At 52.0% G+C, this 9,873-nt stretch overlaps 2 long non-coding RNA genes across 2 annotated transcripts; both read left to right on the top strand.

Moving 5' to 3' along the window:
• Nucleotides 1-2,711: 2,711 nt before the first annotated feature.
• On the top strand, nucleotides 2,712-5,593 carry LOC306798425. The gene is made up of 4 exons (XR_013773343.1): nucleotides 2,712-2,966; nucleotides 3,922-4,009; nucleotides 4,773-4,881; nucleotides 5,355-5,593. It is a non-coding gene; the product is annotated as an uncharacterized lncRNA (long non-coding RNA).
• Nucleotides 5,594-7,771: 2,178 nt separating this feature from the next.
• On the top strand, nucleotides 7,772-9,563 carry LOC306798424. Its single transcript, XR_013773342.1, has 4 exons — nucleotides 7,772-7,943; nucleotides 8,265-8,352; nucleotides 8,716-8,842; nucleotides 9,325-9,563. It is a non-coding gene; the product is annotated as an uncharacterized lncRNA (long non-coding RNA).
• The last annotated feature ends 310 nt before the right edge of the window (nucleotides 9,564-9,873 follow it).

Genomic DNA, 9,873 nt, shown 5'->3' with positions numbered 1-9,873 from the left:
GGCAGCAGAAGGCCCTGGGCATGGTGCTGGGGCTGAGCAGTGCCTGTGTCCCTGGGGATGCTCCTGCCTGGCCCAGATTTGGGGACGCTGAGCCTGGCACTGCCTGCTGGGCTGGGCTGCCTGGCTGCCTGTGCTGGAGCTGCCCTGGCAATTCTCCCTCTGGGCCAGCTGGGATCCCTGTGCTGCTCCTGCCAGGGCCACTTGTCCCTTGTCCCTGACAGCCACAGCCTCATGTGCAGAGCTGTGCTGGTTTTGTATCCCTTGAGTGGGCATGGCCATGGTGACCACAGGAGCTGTCCCTGCTGCTGCTCCTTGTCCTGTTCCTGCACCACAGCCCTCCCTGCTGTGCCTCTGCTGCTCCACACCCATCCCAGCAGAAAGGACAGGGAGGAAGCTGTTCCAGTCTTGGTCTGGGTGACCAATGAAACAGTGCTCTGATGTGATGTGATGACCAAATTTGTTTTCTCATGGGAGTCTGCAGAATGTCCTGGTCTGTCTGCCCATCTCAGCAGTCTGGGGGTGTCACTGCTCTGTCCCATGAATGGCAGGGGTGTCTCCCTGTGCTGGTTTCACATGGAGGGGTGGTGGGAGCCGCCTGAGGGAAGAGCACAGGGCTGGAAACAGGAGGGCTGTCCCCTCTCTGGGGGCTTCCCCTGAGGGCTGCAGGGACTGATCCGAGGGCTGATTTGGTGGTTGACATCCCAAGTAACCAATGAAAAGTTATTTTGCTTCCACAAATCGTATTGGTAAGGCTAATTCGCCCTCTTTTGACTTCTGGTCTGGACAGGTGAGGTTGGCCCTGGCCCTGGCCCCGTCTTAGCTCTTGGCTAGGCTTGGCTTGGCTTGGCTTGGCTCAGCTCAGCTTGGCTCAGCTCAGCTTGGCTCTCAGCTCAGCTCTGCTCAGCTTGGCTCCCCTCTCCATGCAGCATGCCTGAGCAGAGGATGGAGGAGCCACCTAAGCCCTGTCCCTTCCCCCTGTTCTGGGGGGAGAGGCCCCCAGCTGACCATGCAGCAGAAAGAGGTCCAGCCTTTTCCACGTGGTCCCTGTTTTTCCCAGTGTGGCTTGGCCAAGCTCCTTCACTTTCTGGATGCAAGTTTAACCCTTTTAATGTCTGGTGAGACTCTAGATCTCCTGAGCTCCCCTGAATGAAAAAGAATAAAGCAAGGAGTCAACTGAAGTCAGTGAAATGAAAGCTAAGTTTTCCAGATGGGAAGAGATTGAAGATATGCCACAGATAAGTAGGTGTAAACCTTTTTTTGTGGGCTATAAGGAAATTGTGGCTACACTAAAATTCCTTTAAACTGTGAAATATACTTGGGAAGGTTGAAATGCTTGAAAAGAGGACTTTTGCCTTGAAGATATGTGGCTCTCTGTTTTGGAAATACGGAGAGAGACATTTAATGGAAAAAGAGGTGAAGATTATTTTGTCTTTCAGCAGCTTGCCTTTAAAAGTGGTGCCCCAAGAGTGCAGCATAACCCATAACACGGTTCTGGAAGGATTGTGGAGATGAGAGGAGAGTCATAATCTGCAGTATTTCCCGGGTGGACACAGATTGTGAAAGTGAGACAACTCCTAAGCCTAAACCAAAAAAGGAACTTTTCTCTCTAGAGTGGACTGAAATTATTATTTAAGTAGATAACTGACTGAAGTACTATCTGTATGTTGCTGTTAAGGAATGTGGAAGATGAAGGAAGGAGGAGGAGGGAATAATCTGGAAATCTTATTCTGAATTTTTTTTGTGTTATTAATAAATTTCTTCTTATACCCTTTTAAGTTTTAGGCCTGTCTTGTTCTGGCTCCTAAATCCTATCTCTAAAAGAAATTAAATATATTAAAATTGGCAAACCCAAGTCAAACTATGCCAAAAAATCCCTCAGGTGCTAACATTTGAATGGATCACTACACAAGTGTGTGTCTGTGTACTTTGTATAAGAGTAACTGGTTCCCTGCCTGGTTCAGGGATAGCTTTCTCTCCCAAGAATCCTAGTCAGAGAGTTATTGACATTGGAAAAGCCCTTTAAGCTTATCAAGTCCAATCATTTCCCCAGCACTAGCCAAAGCCACCACTATACCAAGTTTCCAAGTGCCACATCTGCATGGCTTTTAGAGACTTCCAGAGTTGGTAATTCCACCACTGCCCTGGGCAGTCTGTCCCAAACAGAATTACTGATTCAACAGAGAAGCTGCTCCTAATATCCAGTCTAATCCTGCCCTGGTGCTGCTTGTGACCATTTCCTCTGGTCCTGTCAATTGTTACCTATGAGAAGAGACTGACCCCAAAAATATTTGCACTGCTATTGCTTTCTAGAACTGGAGGATTTGGTAAGGATGTTCATATCAACCCTGTCTGATGTGGCCTTTCCTTCCCCCATGCTAATCTTGAAATTTAATTTTGTCCCTCTTCTTTACAAACTATGAAAACAAAGCAGTGGTGGTGAAATGAGAGGTAAACCTTTCCTCTCACCGTACAAAGCTGAGCACTGTTGCAATATTCAGTCTGATCTTCCACATCCCCCTCTGAGAATAGAACTGCTAAAATGAGGGATCTCAAGGAGGGAAACCATTTCCTCATTTTTATTCTTCCCAACATCAACTCACCTCCCTTCTCCATCCCATCCCTCTCCTGCTCCACATCCCATTGTTGCTGTGCTGTGGATGTCACAAGAGGTGTTGCATGGGCACAACGGTGCCATTGATTGCAACAGCCCCAGGAGGCACCTCAGCCTCTGCCCCTGCAGCAGGGAGGGACCAGGGGCAGCCCCAGCACCCCACACACATGGGGCACTCCCGGGCTGGCCCAGGGCACTTGTGCCAGCAGCAACTGGGGCCTGTCCCACCCACCAGCACTGCTATAAATGCAGCGTGTTTGGGGCACAGCAGCATTCCCTGGCCCCAGGGGCATCTGCATACAGCCATTCTTCTTGGGTTTGTTGCTGCCTCAACACTCAGACCTTCTCCAGGCAGGTGAGTGTGGGGTGAGTGTGGAATCCTGCCTGCTCAGGGTCTCGGCTCAAAGCTCAGAACAGCAGAGTCTCCAAAGTCAAAAAAAACCTGGAAGTATCCAGGTGCAATATTTGGCTATCAGAGATGACTGGGAAAGAGAATAAAAGCCTTCATATGACTTTTAGAGTCCAGAATACGAGGAAAGTGAAATTCTGGTTTCCTAAATGCAGGAGAGACTGGAATGGTGCCTTTGCTGCAAGCGGGAGATGAGATAATTGTTGAGAGAATGGGAAATTTCTGCAGCAAAGCATGGAGATACTTTCCCCAAACCAGGACAGATATTTCCCATCATTTCAGGCTTTCAGTAGCTGCAAAGGTTGATTTCTGTTCCCATTTCTGGGCACCAAGACACTTCCCTGCCCTCTCCTGCTCTCTGGGTTGCTGCTGGGGAAATGTCCTCACTGGGAATCCTTGGAATGCTCTGGACTTGGGGATGGGCACTGCCAAGGTGAGCTGGGATGATTTTCCTTATCCCATGGAAGCAGAGGGGATTGGTCAGGGTGTTTGGGAATGTATCTGATACATGAAGCCCAAAGGTGGAACAGCCCTGTAGTTCCATAATGTTCAATGGGAATTTAATCTCTGCATTTCCCAAATTTCACTGGCCACTTATTTTGATGTGATCAGCAACAGTGAGCCCCAGATCTGCAGTCTGTGTGCTCTGGGAAAACGTTTTAGAAGAATGGTAATTGAATCAGCATAGATTGTTGATTTCCCAGAGACTGAGACAGTGGAATATTCCCAAGGTTTGATGACTGGCATAGACCTAAGAACTGTTTTTAGAGAAAGGTAAACATAATCAGATGTGGGTGGAGGCAGCCCCTCTGTACTTTGCTGAGCCACAGAGCCCTGCAGCACTGGCTCCTGCCCTATCTGGGCTCCTGCATGTCCCCATTGACTTGTTGTCCCTCTGCAGCCCTGTGAAGCCCCAGAAGAAGCAGCAGCCATGAAGATCCTGTTCCTGCTCTTCCCCCTGATCCTCCTGTTGGTCCAGGGTGCTGCAGGTGAGAGGGGAAGAGGGGGAATGGGGGAAAGTGTGAGCATCCAGCAGTGGGAATCAAACGTCCCTGGAAGTGACTGTGTTTCTGGGAGTGATCAGAAGGTTAACAGGGGATTGAGGTCAAAGGGGTTTGTCAAGTGAGTTTCCAACTGGACAACAATTTGGGATGGAGAGATCCCACAGAGACAGAATACTGGCTTGTTCTGTCGGTTGAGAAGGGGTTTGGTTTCAGGCTCCAAGCCTGCACCCAGCTGCTCCTGTTTGGGACTCTCTGTGTGTTCTCTTGTCCTACAGAGGGATGGCAGAGAGCCCAGGGGAGTTTGGATGAGAGGGTTCCCTAGAGCCCAAATGTCTCCCTTCTTATCATTTTGTTCATCTCCTGATGAACATCAAAATGATGATCTCAGCAAGGGCTGCACAAAGACTTTCCACCAGAGGTCACACAAATCATGGCACTGCCAGGACAGGGGCATGGAATGTGAGGAGTCCCTGCCTCCCAACTGTGCTGGTCCAGGCTGAGGTGGGAATTCAGCTGGGAGCCAGCACAGCTCTTCCTCAGCCTCACGCTGGTCCTTTCCACTCTCTGCTCTGGTGTGCCCCAAATTTAGGGGCACAGAGACCTTCCAGGTGAGATACATTGCAATTGGAGATGTGGCTGTGGGGGGCTGGAGCTGAGCCCTTCTCTTGGACTGAAATGCACAGGGAGCAGCCTGTCCATAACAGCACTATTGTCTTGTCCCCATGTGTGTCTTTACCCGTGGAAATAGGAAGTGAACTTGAATGCAGGCGCCGAAGAGGATACTGTTCTTTTGGGAGATGCATCTCCCCTGCCAGACTTATTGGAAGATGTACAGCACAAACCATCTGCTGCAGAGGGTAAGCTCTGGAACTCTGACTGGGGAAAGAGTTTCCTTCTTTATCCCCAGAAAGATCTGTTAGAAATTTCTTTCTTGCCAACCCCTGAAAATACTCTTTTGCATTTATGCTTTGTGAAAGATGCCCAAATAGGAAAGGAAAAGTCCCTGAGGTTCTTGGAACTGTCCTGAGTGGCTGCAGCAGCCCCAGGTCAGACAGAGCCTCCCCAGTCACCAGAGCCAACAAAGAGAGAAACATTCCCTGTCCTTGGCAGCACTGAGGACATGATGCAGGTGTTGCTGCATCTGCACAGAGCTGCAGCCAGGGCTGCCAGCACTGAGACAGCCCAGCTCCAACCTGCCTGCACTAAGGACTGCACCTCAGCTGCCCTGAGCCTGAGGCTGCTGCACCACACCTGGGCACTGCAGGGCAGGGGGACACAGTGGCAGGGAGTGTTACACCAGGTGATGTGCTTGTCTCTTTTCTTCCTACAGTCTCTGGGGTTGAGACCCTGAAATTCCTGTGAAGAGCATCCTCTTGGCTTCTGTCTCCTGGTCCCACGTGCTGCTGTCCCCTGCCCTCCCTGCCTGTGCCTGCCCAGCTGGGCTGACAGCAGCAGTGGCAGCTGCTCCTGCTGGCTGCTGCTGGGCTGGAGCCCTGTGCTGCCAGCCCCGCTGTCTTTGGGGCAGGGGCTGCTTTTCCCAGCTTGAATAAAGACTCTGAGCACTTTGGCATTGCAGGGCTGGGCTGTGCGTGTGTGTCCTGCTGCTGCAGGGGCTGTGCCTGCTGCCTCTGGGGGTGGCACTGCCTTGGTGGCAGCAGAAGGCCCTGGGCATGGTGCTGGGGCTGAGCAGTGCCTGTGTCCCTGGGGATGCTCCTGCCTGGCCCAGATTTGGGGATGCTGAGCCTGGCACTGCCTGCTGGGCTGGGCTGCCTGGCTGCCTGTGCTGGAGGTGCTCTGGCAATTCTCCCTCTGGGGGGACAGGAACAGTGTGCTGGTGGTTATAAGTTCAGATGAATTATTTTTTCCAGCCCCTACTCTCCTGTCAGAAAAACATGGTCTAACATACCTCTGGACATAGTGGCAAAACCTCATTCCTAAAACAGCCACAGCTTTTTTACAAGGTCCCAGCTCCAGGCCCAGCCACAAAAACCTGCAGCAGGAGCCAGTCCTTAAAGGGATGTGTTGTGATGAACCTTAGTTAGCATGGCATAGACATTCAGGGAATTCACATGTGACTCATGGCCTTCATAGGGAAAAAATATGTACCTGAACCAAAAGGTTTGGTTTGTGTCCTTTCATCTGCATTATGTCTGTATGGAATACTCAGTATCCACAGCACAGCTTCAATGGAGCTTCACTTAAACCCTCCATTCCTCCATACTTTAAATTCACTTTTATCTTTCCTGCTGCTCCTTGCATCATCAGGAGGGGGAGAGCAGAGAGGCCAGGCTGGAGTCACCAGTAGCCCAAAAGTTCCTGTTCCCCTTTCTCCCTCACACCAGGAGAAAAGGAGGCTTCAGTTTTCTCTTGTGACACCTCTGAGAGGGATTCCTAACCCAGGGTCTTTTGTCATCCTGCCTTGTGCAATGACCCGGTGGTGCTGTGGTTTGCTGGACACATCCAGGGACACATCCAGGGACACAGGGACACATCCAGGGACACAGGGACACATCCAGGGTCACACACAGATCCTGCTCTCTGGAAACCAGCACCAACCTGCTGCTCTGGCACAGAGTAGAATCTTTTCTCAGTCCCTTCAAAAAACCATCTCAGTAAACCCCACCATCAGTAATGTGTGCAGGTGCTGCCTCTGCTTCTGCTGAGTGTGCAGAATCCATCTCCCACATTTTTTATGATTGTCACTTTGTCACTGTGACTTCACATTCTCAGGATTATGAAGCAGAAAATGTTGAGATTCCAGATTCCACTGCCAAATCCCCAGCAGCTCAGCTCAGTTTGTAGGGACCAGATTGTTCTGCCAAACACCTGGAGAGGAAGCTGCTAAATTGGGCACCTGGCACAGACCCTCGTGCCTGGCAAGGACTGTCACTTCTCCCAGTGGCATGGCTGGCATCAAACTCACTGGACTCACAAGTGATGGCTGCATCCAGCTGGTATTTATTCACCTTGGCAGGCATTAGGAGGAGGTGCTGTTTTGTTGTGTCACCTGGTTTACAAACTTACCATCTGTGCTGGTGTTGCTCTCACTTTATCAGACAATCCATGAAGGAGAAGCCTGTTTATCTCCCTGAAATATCAGGTGCACAGATATCTTGTCTAATAAGAAGTTTTTGATGTTTTCAAAGTTGTTTTTCTTATTCTGTGATGATTTGAACATTCCATGCCAGCTGGTTGTTCAATCCAAATAGGAAAGACAAAGGATAAAAGAGAGGGAAAAGTTTTCACACTGTCACAGTTTAACTCAGATATGAGGATGGAATCCTTCCCTGTGAGAATGGTGAGGCCCTGGCACAGAGTGCCCAGAGAAGCTGTGGCTGCCCCTGGATCCCTGGAAATGTCCAAAGTGAGGTTGGACATTTAGGCTTGGACCAACCTGGGACAGTGGAAGGTGTCCCTGGCCATGGCAGGGGGTGAAAAGAGATGATCTTTGCAACCCAAACCCTTGCAGAGGTGATCCTGTGAGCCTGTGCAAGAAGGATTCTGCTCCCCCAGGACTACACTGGTGCCTGTGCCTGCACCCACCAGTTCCTGTGCCCATCCCAAGTGGTTTTCCAGCTGCCCCACAGCCCGTTGCTACTGTGTGTCACAAGAGGTGTTGCATGGGCACAACGGTGCCATTGATTGCAACAGCCCCAGGAGGCACCTCAGCCTCTGCCCCTGCAGCAGGGAGGGACCAGGGGCAGCCCCAGCACCCCACACACATGGGGCACTCCCGGGCTGGCCCAGGGCATTATGTCAGCAGTGGGAAGGGTCTGTCCCACCCCCTGGAAACAGGACAAAACCAGCGTGTGTGGGGCACAGGGACACTCCCCGAGCTGGACTCTCACACCAGAGATTCCAGCTTGGTTTGTCACAGACCAGTTCTGCCTTGCAGACTCTGAACCAACACCTTTCTCAGGTAGGTCACTGGGGAGTCACTTCCAGCCCACCAAAGCACTTCCCTGCCCTCCTGCTTCTTCCTGGGTCAGTACTGCACAGGGATGGGGAGTGGGTTTGCTGGGAATCCTGGGAATAATCTGGAGTTGAGGATGATATTTGCAGGTTGAGCTGGGAAATCATTCCTGACTTCAGGGGATTGTGGAGACTGGGTTACCAGCATTGGGCTGGCTGGGGGGATGGAGAGCATTGGATCAGACTTCATTGAGCTTGGCATCTCCAGGCACAAAGATTCCCCCAAATCCCTGACCCTGCTCTGGTTCTTGCTGTGTCCCCTCTGCAGCCCTGAGAAGACCCAGGACAGGCAGCAGCCATGAGGATCCTCCACCTGCTCCTGCCCTTGCTGCTCCTGGTGCTACACAGTGCTGCAGGTGAGACACAGGGGGCATGGCTGAGGTGGGAACCCCCTGCACTGGGGATTTCCAGCTCCTGGTAAACGACACCAATCCTCAGGTGTTTATAATATTTGGGAGGGATTTGCTGTGAGGAAGGCCTGGGCAGCTGAGGATCCAGCTCAGCAGCTCCTGTAGCTCATGCTGGCCTTTCCCTCTGTCTTTCCTCACATGCACAGATTCCTGTAGGGGAAATGAAGTCTGACTGGAGAGTTTAAGATGTTGGGCATGGTGCTCAGTTCCCATAAAAAAGTGGGACTTAGAGCCAGCACCTGTTTTCTCTGGAACCAGACACATTTTTACAGTTATGCCACACTCACTTTGGCTTCTTTCACTGTGTAGGATCCTCCTTGGAACCAACAAATAAAGAACAATGTCAGCGTGAAAATGGATACTGTGGATTCCTGCAGTGTCGTTTCCCATTTGTCATCAAAGGAAAATGTTCCAGGTTTTTCTATTGCTGCAAAAAGTAAGTTTTAGAATTACAGAAGTTTTTGTCAGGGCAGAAGGTGTTTAAGGGACCCTGGGGAGATAAAGGCTCAGTTCCCATCAGGCTCCAAGGCAGAGCTGAGGGGAGGGAAGGGGCTTGGAGCTGCATTGAGAGTGGGGCTGCAGCAGCCCCAGGTCAGCCAGGGCCACCCCAATCGGCTCCAGTCCCAGGGCCTCATTCAGGCTCTCCAGAGGATTTGCCCAAGCCAACAAAGAGAGAAACATTTCCTGTCCTTGGGCAGCACTGAGGACATGATGCAGGTGTTGCTGCATCTGCACAGAGCTGCAGCCAGGGCTGCCAGCACTGAGACAGCCCAGCTCCAACCTGCCTGCACTAAGGACTGCACCTCAGCTGCCCTGAGCCTGAGGCTGCTGCACCACACCTGGGCACTGCAGGGCAGGGGGACACAGTGGCAGGGAATGTTACACCAGGTGATGTGCTTGTCTCTTTTCTTCCTACAGTCTCTGGGGTTGAAACCCTGAAATTCCTGCAAAGAGCATCCTCTTGGCTTCTGTCTCCTGTCCCCACGTGCTGCTGTCCCCTGCCCTCCCTGCCTGTGCCTGCCCAGCTGGGCTGACAGCAGCAGTGGCAGCTGCTCCTGCTGGCTGCTGCTGGGCTGGAGCCCTGTGCTGCCAGCCCCGCTGTCTTTGGGGCAGGGGCTGCTTTTCCCAGCTTGAATAAAGACTCTGAGCACTTTGGCATTGCAGGGCTGGGCTCTGTGTGTGTCCTGCTGCTGCAGGGGCTGTGCCTGCTGCCTCTGGGGGTGGCACTGCCTTGGTGGCAGCAGAAGGCCCTGGGCATGGTGCTGGGGCTGAGCAGTGCCTGTGTCCCTGGGGATGCTCCTGCCTGGCCCAGATTTGGGGACGCTGAGCCTGGCACTGCCTGCTGGGCTGGGCTGCCTGGCTGCCTGTGCTGGAGCTGCTCTGGCAATTCTCCCTCTGGGGGAACAGCAACATCATCCTGCTGTGCTGGTTATGGGTGTCCCTTTTCCCTGACAGCTACAAGGTTGT

Source organism: Erithacus rubecula (genome assembly GCF_903797595.1).
Source record: "Erithacus rubecula genome assembly, chromosome: 2".
In the NCBI taxonomy this organism is placed as follows: domain Eukaryota; kingdom Metazoa; phylum Chordata; class Aves; order Passeriformes; family Muscicapidae; genus Erithacus; species Erithacus rubecula.
This window is presented reverse-complemented; position numbering and strand designations above follow the sequence as displayed.